At 36.5% G+C, this 25,529-nt stretch overlaps 1 pseudogene; it reads right to left on the bottom strand.

Moving 5' to 3' along the window:
- Nucleotides 1-15,381: 15,381 nt before the first annotated feature.
- On the bottom strand, nucleotides 15,382-25,034 carry LOC119519949 (annotated as a pseudogene).
- Nucleotides 25,035-25,529: the final 495 nt, after the last annotated feature.

The following is a 25,529-nucleotide window of genomic DNA, read 5'->3' as shown; positions in this document are numbered from 1 at the left end:
CTGTACTTTCTAATCCTCAGTCACATGTGGTCTGATTCTCTTTTTCTTTTTTTGTCTCCCAAAGTTTTTCTAGTTAATCTTACAACATTATTTGGACTAAATCTCATTGTTTTTGTTATCCTAAATGGTCTTTCACATTGAGAACCTTGTTTTTAGTTTTACCTGTGTGGAGATTGATTTCTTTACCCAATTTATACATAATCTTAAACTGCATTCCTGTTTGGGTGAACCCATTGTAAACAGAACCTATTGAAGATGTTATTTTAATTAAAGTATGGCCCAACTGAATGAGGGTGGGTCTTAATCAAGATTACTGGAGGTCTCATAAAGAGTTGGAATGTGGAAGTTAGGGGAAAAAAACAAAAGCAGAAGAATGGTTGGCAAATGGCCATGTGATGTGAAATCCAAGAAATTCCGGTGGATCACCTTCAACCAACACAAGAACACTACAGTCTTCATGTAGAAAGCAAGCCCTACTGATATTTATGTTGGACTTCTGGCCAAAGAACCAATAAATACTTTTTGTTTAAGCCAACCCATTGTATGGTATTTGTGATAGCAGCTAGGGCAAAACAAGACAGTGTGTAAAGATTTTATGTTTCATATCTTGTAAGTGCATTTTGGAGGAAGAGATTATAGGGTTTACCATAGGGTCTGAGTAAGAAAGTTCCAAGTTCAGGTCTTAATTTTATCATTGGTAGTGTGAACTTTGGCAAAACACAATGCATTTAAGTTTTAAATAAAGGGAAATGAGGGAGGTGTTTTCAGGATGAAATAGAATAATCCTTTTAAAGTTCTTAGAACTTCTACATGCTAAATAAATATTAATTATAATGAACATTCTTTATTGAGTCCCAGAAAGTATAATTGAACTACTCAACTGGCCCTGAGCAATACTTATTTTTTTTTGAATGTTAGAAGAGATAACACAAAATTTCTCTGCTCCTGCTATGAAAAAGAGTACCCTGGGAGCTGACTGCCCTTGTAGGAGTAATTGGGGCTTGAATAGACCCCAAACTTGTCAACATTTCCTGAGTCTGTCTTGGGTTTTTGAACTGCATTGTCCTGGTATCTCCAAGGTATTTTAGTTTCCTAGGCTGCTCAAAGCATATACCATGAATTGGATTGGCTTAAACAATAGGAGTTTATTAGCTTGCAGTTTTGAGGCCAGGAAAATATCCAAACCATGGTATTGGCAAGGCAATACTTTCTCCCCAAGACTACTATTGCTCTGGGGCTGGCTGCTTGTGAACTTTGGTCCTTAGCTTGTCACATGGGAAGAAATATGGTGGCATCTCCTGATCTCTCCCTTCTATTCTGGGCTACATTGTTTTCAGCTTCTACCTTCTGTGGCTTTCTCTATATATATTCATTATTTTTATAAAGGAATCAAGCAGTAATATTAAAGACCCATCCTGAATGAGGTGGGTCACACCTTAACTGAAGTAGCATCATCAAAAGATCCTTCCAACAATTGGTTTATACCCACAAGGAATGGATTATATTTAAATCGTGTTTTGTTTTGTTTTGTTTTGTTTTCTGGTGTACATACAGTTTATAATCACCACATAAGGCCTTGCTGCTGATCCATTTGGTGGTCTTATTTCCTCCTGCCAAACCTTGCTTCAAGGACCAAAGAGTAATTTTCCAGGAATGTAAGGTTAACCCAGCAAGTACGCAGAGTCTGAACAGACTTCAAATAAAAGGACATATTTATTCAGAGGAAATAGCATGGTGCAGTGTTTATGAGCAGACTCTGGAATATGATTTCCTGCATTTGAGTGTGACATGGGCAATTTTTTTTTCCATTTGTGAAATGATAATAATAGTACCAACTTCATGAAATTATTGGTCTAAATTTATGTAAGTGTTTTATAAAAGGAATAAACATTAACTGGGCAGATTCAGGCTTATATTTCTTCTAAAACTAACAGAAGCCTCATTCTGCTTGGGTCCAGGACCTCTTTGGGTCTTGTCATTTTCTGTAACTCCTTAGGTGTGAAAGGTATCTTCTTGAATTACAAACCCTATGTGACATCATTTTTTTTCCTTTCAGGCATTGGAATTATTGATCTTTAGAGACATTATCCAGCCTTTGAAAGTCCTGTAGACAGCAGAGTTTCAGATGATGTGGTTCTGAGGTCAACAGAATTGTGATTGAATTCAGTCTCATTAGTTTATATAACACATCGTGCATTTCAAAATCTCTCAGATTCTTACTTTAATTTTAGTTCATATGAACAATGGAGTAATAGTATTTATTTTCTATATTTATCTTAAACATTAGGTGTGGTAATGAGTGTAAAGTATCTATGGGAGTGTCTGGAACTCAGTAGGTACTTAATAAATGTCAGTTTTGCTGCCTTCCTCATATCTTCATCAGTGTCAATTTTCTACCTGACTTTTTAAAACCAGTATGATTTATATTTATTACTTCACTGTAAGTAGATTATATTAAGAGGTCATAAGAAAATTACTTATTTCTCAGAGTAAACCCAATACAATTAATGCAGGATGGATGTGATTAGCACTCTGAAAAATTTAAATTAATGTCTCCCAAATAAAATCAGGTTTAAGAAGTCTTCCAAATTTAATGAATTTTAACTGACATGTAAAAGAGCTATAGTATGAAAATTTACAAATAAACAATAACTGAAAGTTATTGTTTATTTACTACATGTAGCTGGCCCAATGCTATGAAGCCATTGTCTTGTTTAATTCTCGTAAGGGTCTTATGATGTATATAACTGTTTTTCTTGTTTTCCCAAAGACTTATCTGAAGCTTAGGTAATTGAAATAAGTTACCCAAAGTCACAAGCTGGTGAATGTAGGAAGTAGTATCTCAACCAACATAATCTGGCTCCAAAGCCTACACATTTGAATTTTTTCTAGTTGTGACAGATAGACATTAAATAACTATTTATATGTATATGTGTGTATATATATATATATACACACACACACATATATATATAAACAGAAACACAAATTCAGTATGAAAAGTGCTAAAAAGGAAGTGAAGCAAGTGATTGCTGGAGAGTGACTCAGGGAGCAGGGGGCCATTTTAGACTGGTGTCATGGAAGACCCAAGAGCAAGAATTCACAGTGTTTATCTAACCATGTCCAGGGATGAGAGACAATAAGCTCAAAGATCATGAGCAAAACCATCAGAGGACTGACCATTGTGGTGAGACGGGAGTTTTATTTGACCTGGATAAGTATTACACCCCTCCTCTATTCTGACTTGAAGATCATCAACAAGCTTAAGCTATTTATTAATAACTCATCATACATAAAATCAGGATGAACAGAAATAAAACTCATGAACTGAAGCAAACTTTTTGAACTAAAATATTTTGTGTATGCTTTCTGACAATTTCTCTTGAGTCAATCTTTTGCTGCAGCTCACAGTGTTGCACTCCACTTTGCCTCTTCATGTCCTACTTTTCTTTAATCATGATATTTTTCCTATTTTGCCACTGCATTCACTTACAACAGCTGTGCTAAGTTGATTGGTAGGAGGAAAGTGTACTGTTTAACCAAATTTACAGTAAATTCAAATTGTTTTTTTCATGATCTATAAGACCCTGCACAACTGATCCCCAATCAAACATGCATCACATATGGTCCCACTCTTCCACATTCACTGTGCTCCCATCACGATGACCTCTTTCTTGCCTTTGGGACTTTATACAAGCTCTTCTTGCTTCCTGAAATGCAACTTATCTAGATCTTCACATTGCTGACTTGTCATCACCAGTAAATGTACATTTCAGATGCCTCACCCTCTCCCACCTTAGAAAGTGCTTCCTTCATCACTCATTGCATACCCATCCTCTATCTCTTTTCAGCATTCTCTGTCATTTAACCCTATTACATTTTTGCTATGGCATTTTTACAATCTGATTTATCTGATTTATTTGTCTGTTGTCTCCTCCTTTCAAACTACAATGTATTCCTGAAAGGATAGTTAATGCCTGTTTCATTAGCTACTGCATCGGCAGCACATACAACAAAGCTTTTCACAGAATAAACACTTCATAAACATTCACTGAATAAATGGCATTTATCTCCACTTTACCCATGAAGAGTAATTACATTTATAAAAAGGACCATTGTCAATTGGAATGCTATTGAAAATGATGATTTTCCAATCTTGAAATGCAGAAATTAAGGTCAGTTTGGTATATCAGTCATTGTTCTTAGGTGGAGACACAATCAACTCTGGCTGTTTTAATTTCAAGGGATGTATTATATGCTATTGAATAGTATAAAGACTCTTTGGAAGGGCTGGAGTAACAGAGTCTGGGTTCAGACAAAAGGAACTCCATGTGGGGACACACTTGTACAAAAGGTGGTATGTTAAGGGAGCTGCTGCCACTGTGACACCAAGGCCTTGTAGTTGCTGGCAAATCAAGAAAGCTACTCTCACTATTCCTGACTTCAGAGCCACTCTGATTTGTTGTGCCCTCACCAGCACCCAAACTCATATGACTAATTTCCTACTCAAAGCCTGGAACAAATGCATCTTTGGCAGAACTCAAGTCACACTTTCGCACCCTACAGGCAAGGGGAACTGGGAAATGTAGTTCTTTTGATTTTATGTTGGGATTACACTTTGGGAAACTAAGAAAATGGTGAAGGTGACTTTGAAAGATTTTTTTTTTTTTTTTGCTACTGCACACCACTGATGGTCACTATAGTTATAGATTAGGGCTCAAATATTGGGTTTTATTTTCTCCCATAGATAGTTGTTTAGCTCTACAAAATTTAAAGTTGTTCTCTCCGCTTGCCTTACACATAGGAAAAAAATGCCAATATAATAGACCCCAAGGAAATTAGAGAGTAGGAAAAAATCTCAGTTGATATCATAGTATTTGTCATGGCTGGCATCTGTATGTACTCCAGAATAAACTCCATTGCTGGGATGTGAACCCTTTGTTAGTAGAATATAAGCCCTTTAGATGAGGTTATTTCAGTTAAAGTGTGGCCTAACTCAATCAGGATGATTCTTATTCCCATTACTGGAGTCATATATAAGGAGAATGATATTCATACAGAGAGAAAGCCACAAGAAGCAAGAAGCTGAAAGTCAATGGAATCTGGAAGAGCAGGGAGAGACCAGGGGAGACTGCTATGTGCATTGACATGAGATAGAGGGCCCCAGGACCAAGAATTGAAGGCAGCAAGCCCCAGAACAGCAGTTTTGGGAAGAAAGCATTGCCTTTATGACTCCTTGATTTGGGCATTTCCTACAAATTCCCATTGTTTAAGCCAACCCATTGCATGCTCTTTGTTGGCTACCAGAAAACTAAAACAGATTTTTATTATAGGAAGTGAGGTGCTGTTCTTGCAACTACTGGAAAATTTGGTAACAACTTTGGAATTGGATAATGGGTAAAGTGGAGGAATTTCAAGGTGCTTGATGGAAAATGTCTACTTTGCTTTGAAGAGAGTATTGGTAGAAATATGGAAGCTAAAGGTAATTTCCATGAGACTTTAGAAGGAAACAATGAATAAAATGTTATAGGAAACTGTAGAAAAGGCAATCCTTATTTTAAAATGGAAGGGAATTTGACTAAATTGAATTCTGACAATGGATGGAAGGCAGAACTTGAAAATGAAGTACTAGGATATTTAGCTGGGGAAGTGCAGCCTGGTTTCCCCTTGCAGCTTACAGTTAAATGAGAGAAGAAAGGGATAAGCTGAAAACTGAACTCTTAAGCACAAAGAAACCAGAAATTGATGGTTTAAAAAATTCTGAGCCTGTCCAGATAGTGTGCTCTGACATCAAGGCCAGAGTGGCTCTAACAGGAAATTCCCTGAGTTTCCAGGAACAAATCCCCAGAAAATAAGACTCCATGTGAGAGTTTAATGGAACATGGAACCAGTCAGCCTTTTCAGTGGATGTCAGGCTTGGCAATGCTGTTATGCAGGAAAGATCTGTGGAAGCTTCTATTGCCTGATGTTTGGACCCCTGTGAACTTCATATGAAGCCGAATTTTTTTGTGAAATTTGTGTGAGTGGAATGACTGCCAGCCTGGAATAAAAGGGACAAAGAAGGGGCAAATCGAAGGAGGAGTTACTTCAATGGCTGAACCATGGAAGATAAGGTCTGGACCAAAGGGATCATCTCAGGACAAGAGGGTGGGCTCACCCATGGAAGGAGGCAGTTTATCTGCCGTGGTACTTGGAGGGGCAGGCACTGTGTCCCATTTTTTAGGAAGGGTGCTGCTACCTCAATGCTTCCAGATGTTGGGACCTGTGTCTTGATGTTCCCAGAGAGCCTGTACCACCCTGATGTTCAGAGAGGATGGAGGCTTTACTCCAGTGTTCTAGGAGAGCATGGCCACTGTACAAGAGAAGGGGCTCCTACTCCATCAGACTGGCATCCATCCATAGATGGCTCTCAGACCTTGAAATCTGATGGAGTTTGCCCTGCTGGGTGGCAGAATTGTTTGGGACCTGTGACCCCTGTTTTCCTTCCAATTTCTCCGTATTGAAATGTGAATATCTATCCTATGCCTGTCCCTCCATTGTATGTTGGAAACAGATAACTTGTTTTCTAGATTTTACAAGTCCACAGACAGAGCAGAATTGTGTCCCAGGACAGACCACACCCAAAACCAATTGTGATCAGACTTTGTACTTAACATTGTTACTGAAATGACTTACGGCTTTTATAACATTGTGATGCAATGAATGCATTTTGCACTTAGAAAGAACATGTCTTTTGGGGATCAGGAGTTGGTGTGTGGTGGTTTGAAGCTTTATGTACCAAGGAACACATGTTCTTAAACTTAATCCATTCCTCTGGGTATGGACCCATTGTAAGTAGGACCTTATGGGGAGGTTATTTCTGTTAAGGTGTGGCACACTCAATCAAGTTGGGTCATAATCCTATTATTGGAGTCCTTTAAATGAGAATTAAATTCAGACAGATGGAGAGGAAACCAGGGGAAGAAAGGAGAGACCAGGGTAGTCCTTCATGTGCATCAAGGTGTGAAAGAGGAGCCTTTCCCACAGCCAGCCTCAGAATGCCAGTCCTCAGGAAAAAAGCATCACTTTCATGATGGCTTGATTCTGGACTTCTCCTAGCCTCAAAACTGTGAGCCAATTAACTCCTGTTTTTTAAGCCAGCCCACTGCATGGTATCTGCTATAATATCCAGAAAACTAAAGCAGTTTTATATTTATATTTTCATCTAATTTTTACTGAATACCTGCTGTACAAGGCATTGTGCTTAGGACTGAAGTACAAAGACAAATGAATAGGGTAGTCCTCAACCTTCTGCCACTAGTCCAATATAGTAAGTCTTATATAGTATTTTTGACATATTTTTCTAGATGGAAGCTTCCTTAATTAAAAAACAACAACAACAAAAATGCTTCTTGAAGTGGGGCCCTAAAGTGAGCTCCCTCGCCTAAATCTGTAACAAGAGAGTCCCCTTTGCCCACAACCAGTAATGACTGCAAAGTAAACATTAAGCCCTGAGAAGGAGGGAGTGAAACTGTGCCGTTTTAGGGAGTAAGACTTGCAGATGTACGCATTAGCCAAGCATAACCGTTTCAATAATTAATCATTGCACCGGCCTTGAGGAAACTTCTCAAGCTTACTAAAGACCTAAAGCACCCATTAATTAACTGCCAACTCTGCTTTTGTCAAAGTAGCTTGCTTGCATTTTCAGGATGTGATTTCTGCCTATATAAGTCTCAAGCACTCTCCAGTGGGGACTGCTTACTAAACTCCCTGCGTGGAGTGACAGGCGGCAGTTGCCGGGCCGGCTAATAAAAGGCTCTTTAAATTCTGTTTGGCTGTCTCATACTTTAACTCGTGGGCACCGTAACACTTGCTAATGCAATATATGTTCTGCAGCTCATAGATCAAGGAGTCATTTTTACTTCCATATCTGAATATTTAAGAAATACATTTCATAAGAATATATATGATATAAACAGTGACTGCTCTGAAGGATCTGTACACATAAATTGAAAGCTTTCTGTAAAGAATTAACCATTGTAGTTGCCATGAGAAAATTTGTGACTCATGGGAGGAGATCAAAATATCAAAATTAAGAGTAGTTTGGGGAAGTAGATTCCAACTCTCATGGTGACTTTGATGGTTCAAGACATCAGTGGAAAAAGTAACTGCAGATGTGTTGGAAAAGGCAAGAGAATCAGAATTAGAAATGGAGCCTGAAGATGTGACTTAATACAATCTCATGAGAGAACTTTCATGGATAAAAAGTTACTTCTTATGAATGAGCAAAAAGACAGTGGTTTCGTAAGATGCAATCTACAAATGGTGAAGGTGCTGAGATTATTGTTGAAATGACAACAAAGGATTTAAAAATATTACTTGAACTTATTTGGTAAAGTAGCAGCAGGGTTTGTGAAGATTGACTTCAATTTTAAAGGAGTTCCACTGTGATTAAAATGCTATCAAACAGCATTGTGTGCTACAGAGATATCTTTTATGAACAGTCAATGGGTGCATCAAATTTCATTCTTTCCTTACTTTGAGAAATTCCCAACATTCTGCAACAACCATCCTGGTGAGTATGCAGCCATCAATATGGAGGCCAGACAGGCCACCAGCACAAAAATTATGACTCCCTGAAGTCTCAGATGATGTTTAGAATTTTTAGTAATAAAATACTTTAAATTAGTTATGTAAATCATTTTTAGGCATAATGCTGTTACACACATAACAGACTACAATATAATGTAAATATAAGTTTTACATGCATTGTGAAACCAAAAAAAGTCATGTAACTCACTTTATTGTGATATTTGCTTTATTGTGTTGGTCTGGAAAGGAACTGTAATATCTCTGAGGTACTCCTGGATAAGAACAATGTAAGCAAATGAAAAAATAAGTTATATCAAGAACATATGCAAATATCCAAAAAAAAAAAATCAATTAAAAACACAATCCATTTAAAAAATGACCATGGCTAAGAATAAAAGGTATATTCATCACCAATAATTACAGGGACAAGTGTTCATTAATTATCATTAGTCATCAGGCAGATGTAACTAAAATCACAATGAGATACCACTTTATATCAATTTCAATGCCAAATTAAAAAGAAAAAAATAAAGCCTCTGCATCAAATGTTGGCAAGAATAAGGAGCAAATATGATGATCATACTTAGCTTGGGGATGTAAAATGTTACAATAAATTTTGAAAGCTGGCAGGTATTTGTAAAGTTTAATATACCTTTTACCTGTGACACAGTATTTCCATGTTAGATACAAAATAAAGAGAAATTAGTGGATGTGTACACAAATATATAAGGATGCTGATAGTGGCTATCTTTCAAAAAAGCTCCAAATTCAAACATCTATCAGTGAGACAATGGTAAAAAAAACATGAGTTATGGAGTTATGGAAAACTTCTGTACCTAAAACAATTTCTAATTCATGCCACCATATATAAAGATTGCAAACTCAGGCATTCCTTTGCATACTTCTGTATACTTTGTGCTTCTGTTGTTATCCCTAAATGAAGGTATGAAAATGTACACATTAAGATGTTAATTAACCAAAGGAATCGGTAGAGTGTAAGAATCCAGGCATCTTAAAAGGGAGATAGTTACTGAGAATGAAATGGAGATAGACTGAATAAATACCAGAATATTTCTTGGAAAAATATTGAAGACATCAAAGTGTTGTAATTGGTATCAGAATATTGTACTTCTTTGTGCAATCCAGTGAATCTCTTATTGTACAGTAAAATCCTAAGATAGCAGACCCCAGGAAGGGCAAGATTCAGGTAAAGTTTCCAAGAGCAGATAAGCTTATAGACCATGTATTTGGGAGGAGGAAGGACCTAGAGAGGAGAATGATGCCCAGTGGAGAACAGAGGCAACCTCATCAAGGAAGAAGAAATGGAGGTGTTCCAATTTCAAGAATAGTCCTGTCCCCAAGACTGTAAATCATGCTGGCAAAATAAACACCTCAAATTAGCAGATTCCTAGATTTGCTACCCCTTTCTTGAATGATCTATTCAGAATAGCAATAAAAATCATCTTTATTTGGTAGTGGTCAAATGGTGATGACTCTGACTGCAATTTCCCCAAACTTTAGGGCCTATGTGACATTAGTCCAGACTAAGTCTGGAGAGTCTATTACATTATAATCATTCTACCCTGCATTTTATGTGACTGGATATTTTAAACTCTATTTACTTGATCAATTGAGAAATCATGCTTTCAGAAATGTAGGTTTTCTTTGAGGAGAGACTGAATGTGAGAGGTATTTAAAGGGAATCCAAGTGGCCAAGTATAAGTGCACCACTAGCTACAATCAGAGTTGTTCCAAATTTGACTATTTACTGAATTTTATTGTAAAACTTTATGAAATGAACAGAGCAGAATTTTCCATGGAAATATTTGAAATTCACAGTGATATATTCTATAAATTCTTCATTTTAAAGTTCTAGAAATATATCAAGGGCTTTCAAAATTTGATGTACTAAATGCACAAGCAAATAAATATTTAGAACTTATCATCTTCACAGTATCACATGAGACAAAATTGGCATAATAAATTAGTCAGCTATATTAATATTGATATAAACCATAAATTTTATCATGCTTAGGTATATGTGTTGTGGGCCTGGAAACATAGAAAGTGCAAATTTGGGCATAAAGTTGAATATTTATTTCAAAGGATAAATAAATGAAAACAAATTTCAGATATGAAGAAACTATAATGGTTGCATAATTAATAAAATCCTTAAATTGAATATTTTATTAATTTGATAAGAGACAAAACTCAGCTTATTAAGTAGTAGTAGTGTTTTAGAATCCGTTCCACACCAGAAAACATACATGTCTTTTTAGGAAATGTGCCATTGATTTCAACCATACTGATACATCCACTAAACCTCAGATGGATTATTATTAACTCAAATCCCACTTAGTTGGACCCCAGAAATGACTCCAGACATTTCAGTGCAACTTTACATTGGGAAAGTGCCTGCCATGGGGAAGACATAATGGAAAGAAAAGGTGGCCTTCATTGATCACACTTACAATCATAATGTTTTCATAACATATACAGAGACCAATCACTGTGTGAATATATTGCTAATACCACACCAAGAGCATTGGCCTTGCCCTAAAACTTAAGTTTCATTAGCTTCTTGTTAACTGTGTATCTTTCATAGAGAATATCAAAATACCACAAGAAATCTCATGCAAATGTTCAAGTTTACTAAAGAAACACTGTGATTTCATTGTGTAAAGTGGGAGTTCAATATTTCTATATTAACTCTTATATGCTTTTGATATCCAGAGATATGCTCCAAATAATATTGGTTCTATTTAGAGTGTAGTCAATGCTGTGTCAGTGCAAAAGGTGTTTCATATGGATCTCTCAGTTTGGGGAAGAACTTGTTTTAGCTTCAAAATTAGATGCAGTGATTATTTTTCTATCTTTGAAGAAGTATTCCCAATTTTGTCTACAAATATTAAGATTAGATAATGTTACATGAAAACTAATAACAATGCTTCTATTTATTCCCATAAGGGTAACTGAATAAAATGGGCCAACAGAACCTGTCAGTGTTGCCTGAATTCATTCTACTGGGAGTCACAAGGCACCCTGAGCTGCAGGGTCCCCTTTCTGGAGCCTTTCTTATCATCTACATGGTCACCGTGGTGGGCAACCTGGGCATGATCATCCTGACCAAGGTAGACTCCCACCTCCACAAACCTATGCATTTATCAGACACACAGCTTTCATTGATCATGGAAATTCTACTGTTGTTTGTCCCAAGATGCTAATAAATTTTGTTAAGAAGCAAAATACCATTCCTTATTATGACTGTGGCATACATATGGCCTTTTTCCTTTTGTTCATTGTCAGTGAACTTTTCATGCTGCCAGCCATGGCCTATGACCACTATGTGACCATCTGTAACCCTCTGCTCTATAATGCTATCATGACCCAGAGACTTTGCCATGTGCTTGTTGTTGTCCCCTACCTCTACAGCACCTTTCAGTCTCTGATGTTCACCATTAAGATTTTTACATTGACCATCTGTTGCTCTAATGTCATCATTCATATTTACTCTGATGATATTCCTTTCTTAACCATGCTATGCTCAAATGCAAAAGAACTGGAATTTTAGATTATAATATTTTCAGTATTTAATATGATTTCCTTCCTTCTAGTAGTTTTAGTATCCTATGTACTGATACTGGTAACCAAATTCTGAATGTATTCTCCTGAAGGCAGGAAAAAAGCTTTCTCCACAAGTCCATCTCATCTGATGGTGGTGGTTGTGTTCTATGGGACTCTAGCATTTATGTACATGCAACCTAAATCTGGTCACTCCCTTGATTTTGAAAAAATAGCCTCTGTGTTTTATGCTTTTATTATCCCCATATTTAACCCTTTGATCTATAGCTTAAGGAACAAAGAGAAAAAATGTCTTTCACAGGGTCTTTAAGAATGCATATATTTGTATTTGATATCCATCATAGACTATTTTCCTAATGAACTATGGCAAAAGCAAATGTATTTAATGTATTTTTAATAGATAAAATTTCATTAATTTTGATTCCTATACAAAACTAATTATGAAGCACAGTTAGATCATGTCCCTTATGTTCAGAAATTAATCCTCATAAGTTTGTTTGTTTGTTCCTTTCAAATAAACAAACCCAGCATCTTCCTATTTTCAATTCTTTCTTCATCCTAGTCAAATAATTAAAGGGTCTAAGTACAAGATAAAATTCCCAACCAATTTCAATAACTTAGATGAAAATGAAACTTATGCAAAGATTATACACAATCTGACTCTCTGCTTTGAATTGCTAAAGGCAGTATGCTAACCCTAGCATCTAAACTGGTAAATAAGGTGGCTCCTATAACAAACACAAAAGTAAAATTTAGCATAATGTGACAGTCATGTTTTTGGTCTAGTTTCCATATAGGCATTGGGCCTCTAATCTAGAAAAGTTCAATTTTTTTACACCTAATTAGAATTGGACATTCATTTGCTTATAAAGAAAATCTTATGTGACAGAGCTACAAAATATACTTTAGACTCAATAATGAACAAAGACAAAAACATCATCAGACATATAGAATGATTACATATTTTGGGAAAAACTGAAAGAGTTTGAGGAATTAGGGTATTGAATTTCAGAAAAGCTAGTATAGACAAAGAGAAGTGAGCATGAAATAATTTATTTGGAATCATATAATTATTTTGTAAAAAAATAGAAATTTAGTTTTAATGTGGATTGTTAGCAAGTATAATAATAGTATTCTATGTGTGGCTTGCATATAAATAATATTCTGCAATGTAATCTAATATGTACTGTAATGTAATATGATGTAACAACATCACATCACATAACATAATATACATAGCTACTTTTTAAATAATATTTATGGTATCTGAAATAAAACTCAAGTTAATATGATCTAGGGATTTGAGACTGTATTACAGTAATAAAGAGAAACTTGAGCTCAAGAACATTGATTTCAGATAAAAAAAATGTGCACATACCTGTATACACACAAACAAATACATAATATGAACTAAATAGGCAATGACTAATATAAACAGCATATTGGATGGATTTTTTTTGCTAGTTATTTCCACCCTTTGGCTCTTGTGAAAAGTACTTCTATGAACATTTTTGTACTAGTGTTTGTTTGAATACCCATTTTCAATTCTTTTGTGTGTGTACCTAGTAGAGGATTGGTGGGTCACATGGTAATTCTATGTTTAACTTTTTTTAGGGCCACCAAATTTTTTCCCATAGTGTCTGCATCATTTTGCAATAATACAAAATGTACAAAGGTTCTAATTCCTCCACATCCTCTTGAACACTCCTATTTATGCTGTCTAAAGATGAAATACTAGACAGCCAAAAAAACAGATTCTAGTCAAAACCTGCTGCTTATCAGAATTCCTTCCTCTCCCATTAAATATTCTTTTCTGAGTTTGCTTTACAGGCAGTGGAACTCAGCTCCATCCTTACCCTACAGGTTCGTTCGTTTAGGTGAGCCTCCTGATAAGCTGATAGGGGTTAGCAAACTCATGATAAGTGATTTACCTGGCCATCTACTGGAGTGGTATCTATATATTTAAAATCTCAGGTAGTGATTACATAGATTAAAGATAACTGATACACTCAATGGTTAATTGTATCTTTTTCATGACTTTCTTGTCTCCTTCTTGAGCTTATAAACACAAAGACACTGCCTTGCATGGACTCTGTGATAATAACACATTGTTTCATTACCATTGCATACTCACTCTGAAAATTAATTGCCATCTTATACATTCATTTGAATAGGCATTTTTTAGATTTTTAAAATATTTTATTTATCCAATCATGCTCATTACTAGAATTAGAAGTGAAAATAGCAAGGAATTATATAAAAATGCAAATCATGGTCTCTTGATCTCAGACTCATATTCTGCACTTATTTTTCCTCCTTTTTCAGTGACTGGATTTTACTTTATTAGAAACACAAATCGAATATAATAAAAAAAATACAAAATTGTCTTTTCCAATCAAATCAATTTTTTTTATCACGTTAACTTCAACTTCTGCCCCTAAGGATATTTGATGTTATGAATAAATTATATTTTCTACTGTAATGTTTCATATTATACCATGCAGATTTAACATTATGGTCATGTATGTTTTCTTTCCTGTACTTTTTTTTATCATCATAGCCTTTGCATCAAGATACATAGCAATGATAGCAAGTTTCTTTTTAAAGCTTAGTATTAAATACTACATATCTTTTCCTGTTTTAACTTTACATTACTCTGCCAAGAAAAAAAATAATTTGAAGCCTGGACATACTTCCATTAGCCAGATTATGTAAATTTGGTGACTTTGTTCTTGCAGTTTTGTATGCAGATCCAGGCCTTAGAAAGACGGGACCTGGCTATAATTGTTGAAAAGTGTGCTAAAAAAAAGGTTGTCTTTTTCAATTAGTCAGGTTACGAAGTAAGGATGGGGATAAGGGAGGGATATTTTCATTCAGAAACAGGATTTCTGATGAGTCCCAGTCCATCAATTATTCCCAAAATGGTTTGAAGAGGGGGTAAAAATCTCAACATGAATTTTAAAGTACTGCCTCCTTGAGGGGATGGTAGTTGCCTTGCCGGGAGGGAGTTGACTAAATTGGACCATCCTCTTCCTCTCCAGCTGGGGAAATGGACATGGAAAGTTTACTGCCCAGTGGGTATGAAAGTGGGCTGAACCTTTAATGGTGGAGAATTCTCTAAGAGGTTTCTTCTAGAAACAGACAACTTAGACTACTCATCCCACTTCAGCAAATAAGTTATTTTTAAAAGCACTTGGGAAGTTCCTCACCACTCCTCTGGTGGAAAGTTCAGTGAAGGGAGTCATCAGTACAGTCACCTCCTAGGCTATAATGGAATTCCTGAAGACTGGAGACACTGTAGAAGTGCTCAAAAGCAGTTGCCACCACCAGGACATGGAAAATCTGATGAGACAGGAACCATAGGTCAGACTTTCCAGGACAGAAGCACCCAGGGATTCAAACAGCATAAAGGGCAGCTCCAGTGATGTACATTACAGCCATGAGGAGAAACCAGTCATCTGCCTCCAGTGGTGGCTTTGACAAAGCCCTCAGCAATAGTAAAGTGCATGGTGGGCACACCACCACTCAAGCCAAGTTCCAGGAACACTCTTGCTCTTGCTGCTGGTGCTTAGGAGTGTCAAACATGTCTCATTGCATCACAATGATGGCAGAAATCCCTAGGATACAGATGATGGAAAGGTAGATGAGCCATGGCTGTGGGGAGTAGTCATAGGAGTAAAAGAGGCAGGGGACAAAGTTCCCCATAATCAGTAGAGCAATCCCTGAATAGTCCACTTTGGAAAAAAGTCCAAGAGACTTTCTCTGAATGACAATAGATGGTGTGAAAGAGCCAGGAGAAACTAAGGCAGAGCACAAAACAAGAAAATCCCCCAAACCACCTTCTCCTGTAGAGGGGCCATGATGTTCATGTTTGGTTTGAGCATAGTTAAGATTCCCAAAAAGAGAAACAGCATATAACCTAGCAAATGGATCCACAATACCAGTTTCAGCATGGATGTGGAAGATACTCTAGAAGCCAGCCTGAAAGCAGAGCATGAGCAGTCTGTGGCCATGCAGCAGGTAGTCATTGTACTTCAGTCATTTGGGGTGCCCTTCCAACATCCCTTCAAGATCTTGTATATAAAATCCTCCATCTTCTCCATGGCCTGGTGGGCTTGTAGGGGAAGCATCAGTACCCACACCACCTCCTCTATTTCCTGAGCTACTGGGCATGTCTGCTTTTCTTTAGCTTTTGTTGGGTTGGCAATTACTCCTTTACCCTTTCTCTTCTAGCAGGGGTCCTAGTTCAGTCAGTTCCACCACTTTAGTTGCCCTGTTACTGGCAGGAGCCCCATTGCCCTGTGCCACTACAGATCCTTTGTGGGAAGATATCTGACTGGTATCTCAATACCCTGCAGCTTCTGCTAGGAAAAGTATGGGTTTTCTCAGCCTCTGGGGACAGAGATTTCCCTATTATGGTAGACACACCCAGAGGGCAGGCTCCACTGGAGGCAGGGATCCTAGCAGCACCAGATCTTCAGTGCCCTCCCTTGATTGTGTACTTTTTCCTTTCTCAAATGCTACATACCCATCAGATTTCCCAACCCACCAGTAAGATTAAATAATATTAATAGCACTCTCCAGTACTATCTATATAGAATGCATTTTAATAAAGCATACCACATCAATTTTCCTACAACTTGCTTTTATTTCTTGAGAATTCATCAACTATTTGTACAATAAATATATATACTGTTTTAAATTTTTAATGCAAGCATTGTTAAGTGTGGAGTATACATCAATCAATTTATATTTGACCATTCCTTAATTGATAGACATTTGGTTGTTTGCAAGTTTGTTTTTTTCTTTTTACCCACTATTTAAAAAATGAATGCTGTAATAATCAGCCTTTTCTTTTTAATCTGATATGCTAATCCTTTTTTAATTCTCAAATAAATGAGCACAGGTTCTTCCACTGTCTAATGATGTTTTGTTGGGTACATTTTTAAATCATATACAAAATAACTTGATAAAATACTCCTATGAATTGTGATTTTTTTACAAGTAGTGCTTTCTTTTTCTCATTTTCTATGATAGGATACTAACATTTACTGACATCATTTTGTGTGTGTGTGTGGTGATAAATTTGCAAAATGACAATTTAGGTGTGTGATATCAGGTGATATCATAGTTACAACCTCAATGCCTCTCAAACATCACCATCTTTTGTGTAGAAAATTTAAAATATTCCAGATTTTACTGGATAATGTCATTGTCTGTAATAGACAAAAAGCACAGTTTCTCATCATAATTTTAGTGATGAATGGTACCAAAAGAATGTTGCTGACCTACATGTAAATCCTTTATTTGTACATACATAAACTTCTTCCCCAAATAATAACCTAAAGATTTATTTTGATTATTTATTTTCATACTATATGCATTTAATGACCTGAGGGACCAAAAACTTTTAGCTAACTGGATTATACTTCCATTAGTACTTTGTAACTATTGCAGTAGTTACAAAAGGTCCTTATGACAAGATTGCATAAACTCAGCCCCCAGTTATTTCTAAAAGTTCTCAAGTTTGATTTCATACATTTGATACATGAGCTCAGTATTTAATTTCTTCTACTTATTTCATGACTTCTTTATTGTCTTGAAGGGATTTTCTCAAAGGCTCAAGTTTTCCAATGGAACAGAAAGCCATTCTGGCTTTAGGTTATTGGAATTTGATGGGTCACAAACAGGCTTATGACATCATTTTATCACATGCATCCAAGTGGTTCATTTCTTAATTTCACCTGTAAGAAGATTCAATTATAAGTTAGGGATCAAATTTTATTAATGAAATATGCACACTTCTACTATGTGTGACTATTCTTAGAGCAGACTCAACCTTATGATGTTCAAACAAGTTCTCCCCATCTGACATGAGGTCTGCTTCTATACAGTAGATGCAAACATTGAATACAGACAAAACAAGCTTGTAAAAGAAAAAAGTTGAATAATTTACAGCAATCATTTCAAGGCTTACTATAAAGCTACAGCAATGAAGATAAAGCAATATTTTGTAAAGACAAATAAATAGATCAGTGGAACAGAATTAGAGTCTAAACATGTACACATATGTTCAGCTGAATATAATCTAAGAAGCTAAAGTAATTTAATCATATCCAGATTATATATAAATATCCCTGCAAATTAATAATAAAAAGACAGACCAATAAAAATAGACAAAAGATTTGAACAGACATTTCACAGAAAAAAATATGAATGACCAATAAACACAGGAAAAAATGTCCTGGTATCCTATGTCATCAGAGAAATGCCATTACAGTAACAATGAAATATCACTTTCTACCCACTAGATTAGTTGAAATTTAAAATAGTCATATTACCAAATATCAATTACTATTTGCAGCTTCTGGAATCATCACACATTGTTGGTTGGAGTCAGAAATGGTACAGTCATTTCAGAAAACATTTGGCAATTTCTAATAAAGTTACCATATTTCTACCAGATGTCTCAAGAATCTCCCCCATTCTTACCCAAGAGGAATGAAAGCATAAGTGTAGAAAAATACTTGAACTTTAATATTCAGGATAGCTTTATTCACAATAACTTTTACTTCAAATATTCCAACTGCTTATAAACAGAAAAGTATATTTTAAAAAAGTGGTATATTCATAAAATCAATTCTATTCAGCAACAAAACGTAATCAACTCCTGTGCCAGTTTGGATGTGTTGTGTTCCCCCAAATGCCATTATCTTTGATGTAATCTTGTGTGGGCAGACCTATCAGTTTTAATTAGATTGGAATTCTTTGAGTGTTTCCATGGAGATGTGTCCCACCCAACTGTGGGTGATGACACTGATTGGATAATTTCCATGGAAGTGTTGGCCTGCCCATTCGGGGTGGGTCTGAATTAAATTACTGGAGCACTGTATAACATCAGGCAGAAGAGTGAGCTGCTGCAGCCAAGAGGGAAACTTTGAAGAAAGCACAGGAGCTGCAGATGAGATACATTTTGAAGATGGCCATTGAAAGCAGACTCTTGCTCTGGAAAAGCTAAGAGAGGACAAATACCCCAAGTGCAACTAAGAGTGACATTTTTGAGGAACTACAGCCTAGAGAGGAACATCCTGGGAGAAAGCCATTTTGAAACCAGAACTTTGGAGCAGATGCCAGCCATGTGCCTTCCCAGCTAACAGAAGTTTTCTGGACAACATTGGCCATCCTCCAGTGAAGGTACCTGATTGCTGATGTGTTACCTTGGACACTTTATGGCCTTAAGACCGTAACTGTGTGACCAAATAAACCCCCTTTTATAAAAGCCAATCCATCTCTGGTGTTTGGCATTCTGGCAGTATTAGCAAACTAGAACAGCTACTAAGGCATCCAACAGTTTAAATGAATTTCAGTAACAGTAAGTCAGGAGAAAGAAACCAGAAAAAAACATACTTTATTATTCTGTCTATATCATGTTTAGGATAGATAAAATAAATCTGCTCATAGAAATATCAATTGTGGTTTGGGATATGATGTGGGGAATTAACTGCAAAGAGACATCAGGGAACTTTCTGGAGTGATGGAAATACTCTCTTGATTGGGACACTAGTCAAACAGGTGTTTCATTTGTCAAATCTCATCCATGCACACCTACAATCTGCGCAAATTTTTATCTGTAAATTATACCTTACTATTTATTGTTAAAGAAGCCATTATAAGGTAACATTTTGTTCATTATTTTTATTCTTCTTCTCAGAAGCTTGCCCCAAAAGTCTATGTAATACATATAAATCGAGTTTTAAAGGCTACATTTTACTAAATATATATCTCTATATTTCATACATTTCTGAGATGTGGTTTTAATTTGATTCCATATTATATAATGCTCTAATAAAGATTTTTATTTATATATTTTAATAATTTGTATGACTTCTGCATAACTAAACTCAGAATTGTATTATCTGTCCAATGAAAATATATTTCTTTCTACCTGTTTAGAAAAATTGCTTTCCTCTCTTTCTGGCATATCATCATCAGTGAGCCTAACAAAGTGCATCTTTTTTTTAATTTTTTTTCTTATTCTCTTTTCTCTTTATTCTTCATCCATCCCTTCTGCCACACTTGAAATATTTAATGTGAATCTGCTTATTTTCTTGTGTTCTTACAAAATGTTTGTTTCTGTTCCATGTGCATACATTTATACTTCACATAAATGGCATTGTGTCATATACCTCAACTTCTATCTTTAAACTTAAGGTCAATAGGGGACAAACTTATGACACACCAGAAAGGAAGTTTTCCTACAAAGAGGACTTAAGCTCCACAGAAGAGAATTGTCCTATGTTTAAAAAAAATAATTGTCCATACCTGGAGATCTGAAGATATAGTCTAACCTAATGGAAGAGTTTTCCTTGTAAATACTGTTTGACTAATTCCCAGTAGTTTACCTTCTACCTTTTCCTCACCACAAATACAAGAGTAAAATAATCATTTTATTGCATAATGGTTGTTCTTTGAAGGATTAATCCTCCTTTTAACCTCTACTTCACCACAATCCTTTAAACAATGACTATACTAATTGTATTCCTTGAGGCAAAAGGGTAGAAAAATCCAACAGATAGTGGCCTAATGAAAATATTATTTATACTTGAATCACTACATAGCTAAACAGAAATGGTTTGCCCTAATTTGACTGCTAGATATTTGGGTCCTAGCTTTTCAATATTCCATTTTTATAGAAATCATTCCTAAATACAAATGAGCTGCTTTGAGAGATATACTTAATCATTGTGTCCCTTAGATGCCATGGAGTTTGGCTCACTTTTTTTTCACATTTTTTTTTTATTTTGAAATAAATTCAGTTACATGAAAAGTTGCAAAAACAATACTAGCTCCATACACAGTATTCCATCATACCCTGACCCCCTCCCCTGATATCTCAATCCACCAACTTTAACATGCTGTCACATAAATATTTCTTTCCCTCCCTCCCTCCCTATCTATCATCCATCATCTATTGCTCTGTCTTCTGAACATATGAGAGTTAGCTGCACACATCCTTGAACATACACTATAATTCACATATGTACTTCCCATGAACAAGAACATTCTTTTATGTAATTCCATTAAGCACAGCTAAGAAGTATAAGAGATTCAACAATGATACAATGCTTACATTCTATATTTCCTTTTCCTTATGTCTCAACTGTGTCCCTTCGAGCCACCTGTCCTCTATCCTCCAATCCCATCCAAGTTCATTCTTAGCATTCAATTGTCATCTAGTTAGACTGTTTTTCAGTTGTGGAAACATATATACAGCCTAAATCTTCCCATTCCACCCCCTTCCTAGCCTTCCATTAGGGGGATTAATCACATTTAGAATGATGTTATGCTCTTTCCCACCATCCATTACTAGAAATTTCCCTTCACCTCAAACAGCAACTCTACACTCCTTTCCTAACTCCCCATGCCCCTTTCCCCATTTCTCTTAACCCAAACTCTACTTTTCATATCTATGGTTATATTCTCCGATAATTTCTTTGTGTTTACTATGGGGCTTAAAATTAACCTCTTAAATCCCTATCAATCTTGTTTTTCTTTGATACCACCTTCACCTCAACAGGGCACATAAACTATGTTCCTATACTCCTTCATTCCCCCACCTTTATATAGTTGTCTAAAATTACATATTTTACATTGAGTTCAAAACCACTGATTCGTCCTTAGAGTTTGTGTATTTTTTATCATGTAGGAAGTAAATAGTGGAGTTACAGTTCAAAAATTATTGACTTCTATTTGTATTCCACTGTGTTTGGAGAATGTTCTTTGAGTATATTCAATTTTTTTTTTAATTTCTTGAGGCTTGTTTTATGTCCCAGCTTATGGTCCCTTCTGGAGAAAGATCTTTGATCACTAGAGAAAAATGAGTGTCCTGGTGATTTGGGATGTAAGGTACTATATATGTCTGTCAAAATTCTCTATATCTCTTTCTCCTTTCTTTGTCTCTCTGTTGGTAGGGCTTTCTTTAGAATCTGAAGTAGGGCAGGTCTTTTATTGGCAAAGTCTCTCAGCATTTGTCTGTGAAAAATTTAAGCTCTCCCTCAAATTTGAAGGAGAGTTTTGCTGGATAAAGTATTCTTGGCTGGAATTTTTTCTCTCTCAGAATTTTAAATATGTCATGCTGGGGACATGTTGTTTTCCCCAACAATTTCTCTGAATACTCTTTCTAGACCTTTACCCTTCTCTTCCCCTTCTGGGACACCAATGAGTCTTAAGTTTGGATGTTTTATTTTATCTATCGTATCCCTGAGATCCATTTTGATTTTTTCAATTTTTTCTCCATTCTTTCTTTTGTTCTTTCATTTTCCATTCTGTGGATTTCTAGAACACTGAGATGTTGTTCAGCTTCCTCTAGTCTTGTATTGTGAATTCCCAGAGTCTTTTTAATTTGACCAACAGTTTCTTTTATTTCCATAAGATCTTCTATTTTTTTATTTACTCTTGCAATGTCTTCTTTATGCTCTTCTATGGTCTTCTTTATGGCACTTATATCCTGGGCCATGGTCCTCTTGATGTCCTTTAAATCCTTTGCCATGTTTTTGTTCTTTGATTGTAGTTCTTTGATTAATTGTGTGAGGTACAATGTTTCTTCCAAAATCTTGGTTTGTGTGTTTGGAGCTGGATTCTCCATATCATTTGGTTTTATCATATGCATGAAGATTTTCTGTTGTTTTTGACCTCTTGGCATTTGTTTTGCTTGATAGGATTCTTTCAAGTTGTAACCAAAAAAAGGATATCGATCTAATTTTTCAGAGACACAGTTTGGTGATGTACACTTTCTCTAACTAACCAGCAGATGACGTCTGTGAGTCACCTATATCCCTCAAGTCCATTCTCAACCTTTTTTCCATGTTGTATGGGGAAATGATTCTTGTGGGTTCAGTTGGAGAACTCAGTTTGGGTGTGTTGCTGGAGCCATCTGCCCTGAATGTGGGGCATGTGTATGTGTGGCCAGGGAGGAAGGGCAGTTCTACTGTTCAAATCTCCCAGGTTCTGGGAGATTCAAGGCTGTGGCAAGAGTCTAAGCCTTCATTTCAGTTCAGCCCCAGACCCTCTCTCTCACTGTCCCACAAACCACCAGACTTGGTGTAGTGCCCCTGGGTTCTCCGAGCAGGTCCCCTCTCCCAGCTGCAATCCTCCAGGAGCTCAGCCAAGGGAATGCCATGCTACATCACCAGTGTGTGCCATCCCTGAAGGGAAGCCCTGGGCCTCCGGCTGTGCTGTGGGGCTCTCAGCTCATTTCAGAATGCAGAATGTCTGAGGCTGTCTTTACTGCAATGCCTTGCAGGCTGAGGACAGCTGAGGTTTTCTCCACAGAGAGCAAGGGACAGAAAAACTCCCAGGTTCACCCATCAGCCAGAGATAGCACCCAATTCTCTGAGCTCCCTATCCTGAGACAGATATGTCCCCCAATTCTCCCAAGTTCAGTTGTCACCAAAAGCCTCTGTCTGCTTGTTGAGGATTCGCTGTCTGTATTGAGCAGTTAATATTAAAACCTCACTTGGAGCTGGGCTGAGAGAGTGCACAGCACGGCTTTCATGAGGGAGGGGCTCTTGGCTCTAGGTTCTCAGCTCTCAGCACAGGTCTGCAGTTTTACTTACAGATTTTATGCTGTGATCTCGGGCATTCCTCCCAATTCATGTTGGTGGATGTTGAGTGTACAGTCACATTTGTCTCCCTGCTGTTATTCCAGGTTATTTGCTGGTTTTTTGTTCATTTATGAATTGTTCTGGGGGAGACTAAGTCTTCCACTTATTTCTATGCTGCCATCTTCCCAGAATCTGGCTCACTTTTATAATCTAGACTTGGACTGTCACAAAGTGGTCCCAAAGGCTGCCTGGCTGAATTCCTAGAGGAGATCCTGTTAAAGAACTAATCACTGGTGGCAACTTTTTCATGGAGGTAAAAGGCAACTGTGGTTCCTGGAGTCACTGTGCTTCAGAGATAGGGGCTAAAATCATACAAAATATACTAACAATACTTAAATGCAATGTTAAGTACTTTTGTCACTCATGGAGTTTCTCTCAAGATTTATTGGACACTATTTGATTTTCTTGTGGATTACTCTAACACAATATAAAGTGGGAAAATATTAAAGGTAATCAAGAGAGTAAAAAGGGTCAGGAGTAAAACAAACCTCATTCATTCTTTTATTCTACCAATATATTTGGAGAATATACTAATTGCCACATCTTGCTAGGTACTGAAGATAAAACTGGGGAAAATATAGAACCAGCTTTGCTTAACAAGATCTTGAAATTTAGAGCAAATTACAAACAAATGAACAGATGGATGAATTAATGGGTGTTAAAACTTGATCAGTAGTGAATGGATTTGAGAAGGAAGGGGAATTTCACCTGAAATCTGAAAGATAAGTTGAAAGAAAATAACCAGGTAAAGAGGTGAAGATAAAGGAAGTAGTATTCTGTCAAATTACACAAAGTTCATTGCCATAAATGAGAAACTGAGGCTATGAAACATGGCTAGAACATGGATATCACCTGAGAGAGTCACAAGAGATGGCACTCATCTGCAAAGTAGTAGCTTGTTTATCAGGGTTAAATTAGCCATGTTAAGGAGATTAGAATTTGTGTTAAGACCAACGTGAGAACAAGCTGGCATAAGCATAAGACTGTGCAAGGCTGGAGGCTACAATAAAAGACATAGGGCAGTAATCCAGATAAGTTTTGGTAAGACCTAAATAAATGAAAGAACAGAGACAATAATAGAAATAGACATATTTGGGGGAAAGATTAAATTATAAGTAGTATTTAAGAATCAATTCATTATTTGTAGGAGGTAGCATGATGTATGAAATATGTTTTCTTGGTTTCTTACCTGAATGACTGGCTAGAAGATGGAAACATTCAGTGATTTAGAAAATATATGCACCAAGGCATATGTGTAGACTGTTACGTTGAAAACAAACTCTGAAAACCAAAGTGAGAATACATTTATTGAGCTAAATGGCATGCATAGGAGCATAACTAAAAGGAGGTTACTTACTGCTTAAAGCAAAGTGGTGGGGAAACAGTTTATATACTTGCTTAAAACAAAGAAGGTATGGGAAACAGGGACAAGGAGGCAAGGGGGACATGAGTTATGTGAATTTTCTAGGGCAAATCTGCAAAAGCTTCTCAGGCAGAATGTTGGTGTAGGAATGAGCCTATCTGGTGAAGAGAAGCAGACTTGCTGGTCTTATCACAGTTCCTCCTCCCCCATGGAGGCAAGGGTTTTAATTAGTTCCACAAGGATTGTTGGTATGTTAGCCTGCTTCAGTTGTTTTTGTTTCTTCTTTGTAGTTTTCCGAGTAAAAATAGAAGTTTAAGCATATTAAGATGACCAGTAAAGCTATTTACTAT

The sequence above is a fragment of the Choloepus didactylus genome, chromosome 24 (assembly GCF_015220235.1).
Source record: "Choloepus didactylus isolate mChoDid1 chromosome 24, mChoDid1.pri, whole genome shotgun sequence".
NCBI classification, from domain to species: Eukaryota; Metazoa; Chordata; class Mammalia; order Pilosa; family Megalonychidae; genus Choloepus; species Choloepus didactylus.
The sequence above is the reverse complement of the archived record's forward strand: the minus strand, read 5'-3'. Positions and strand labels throughout refer to the sequence as shown.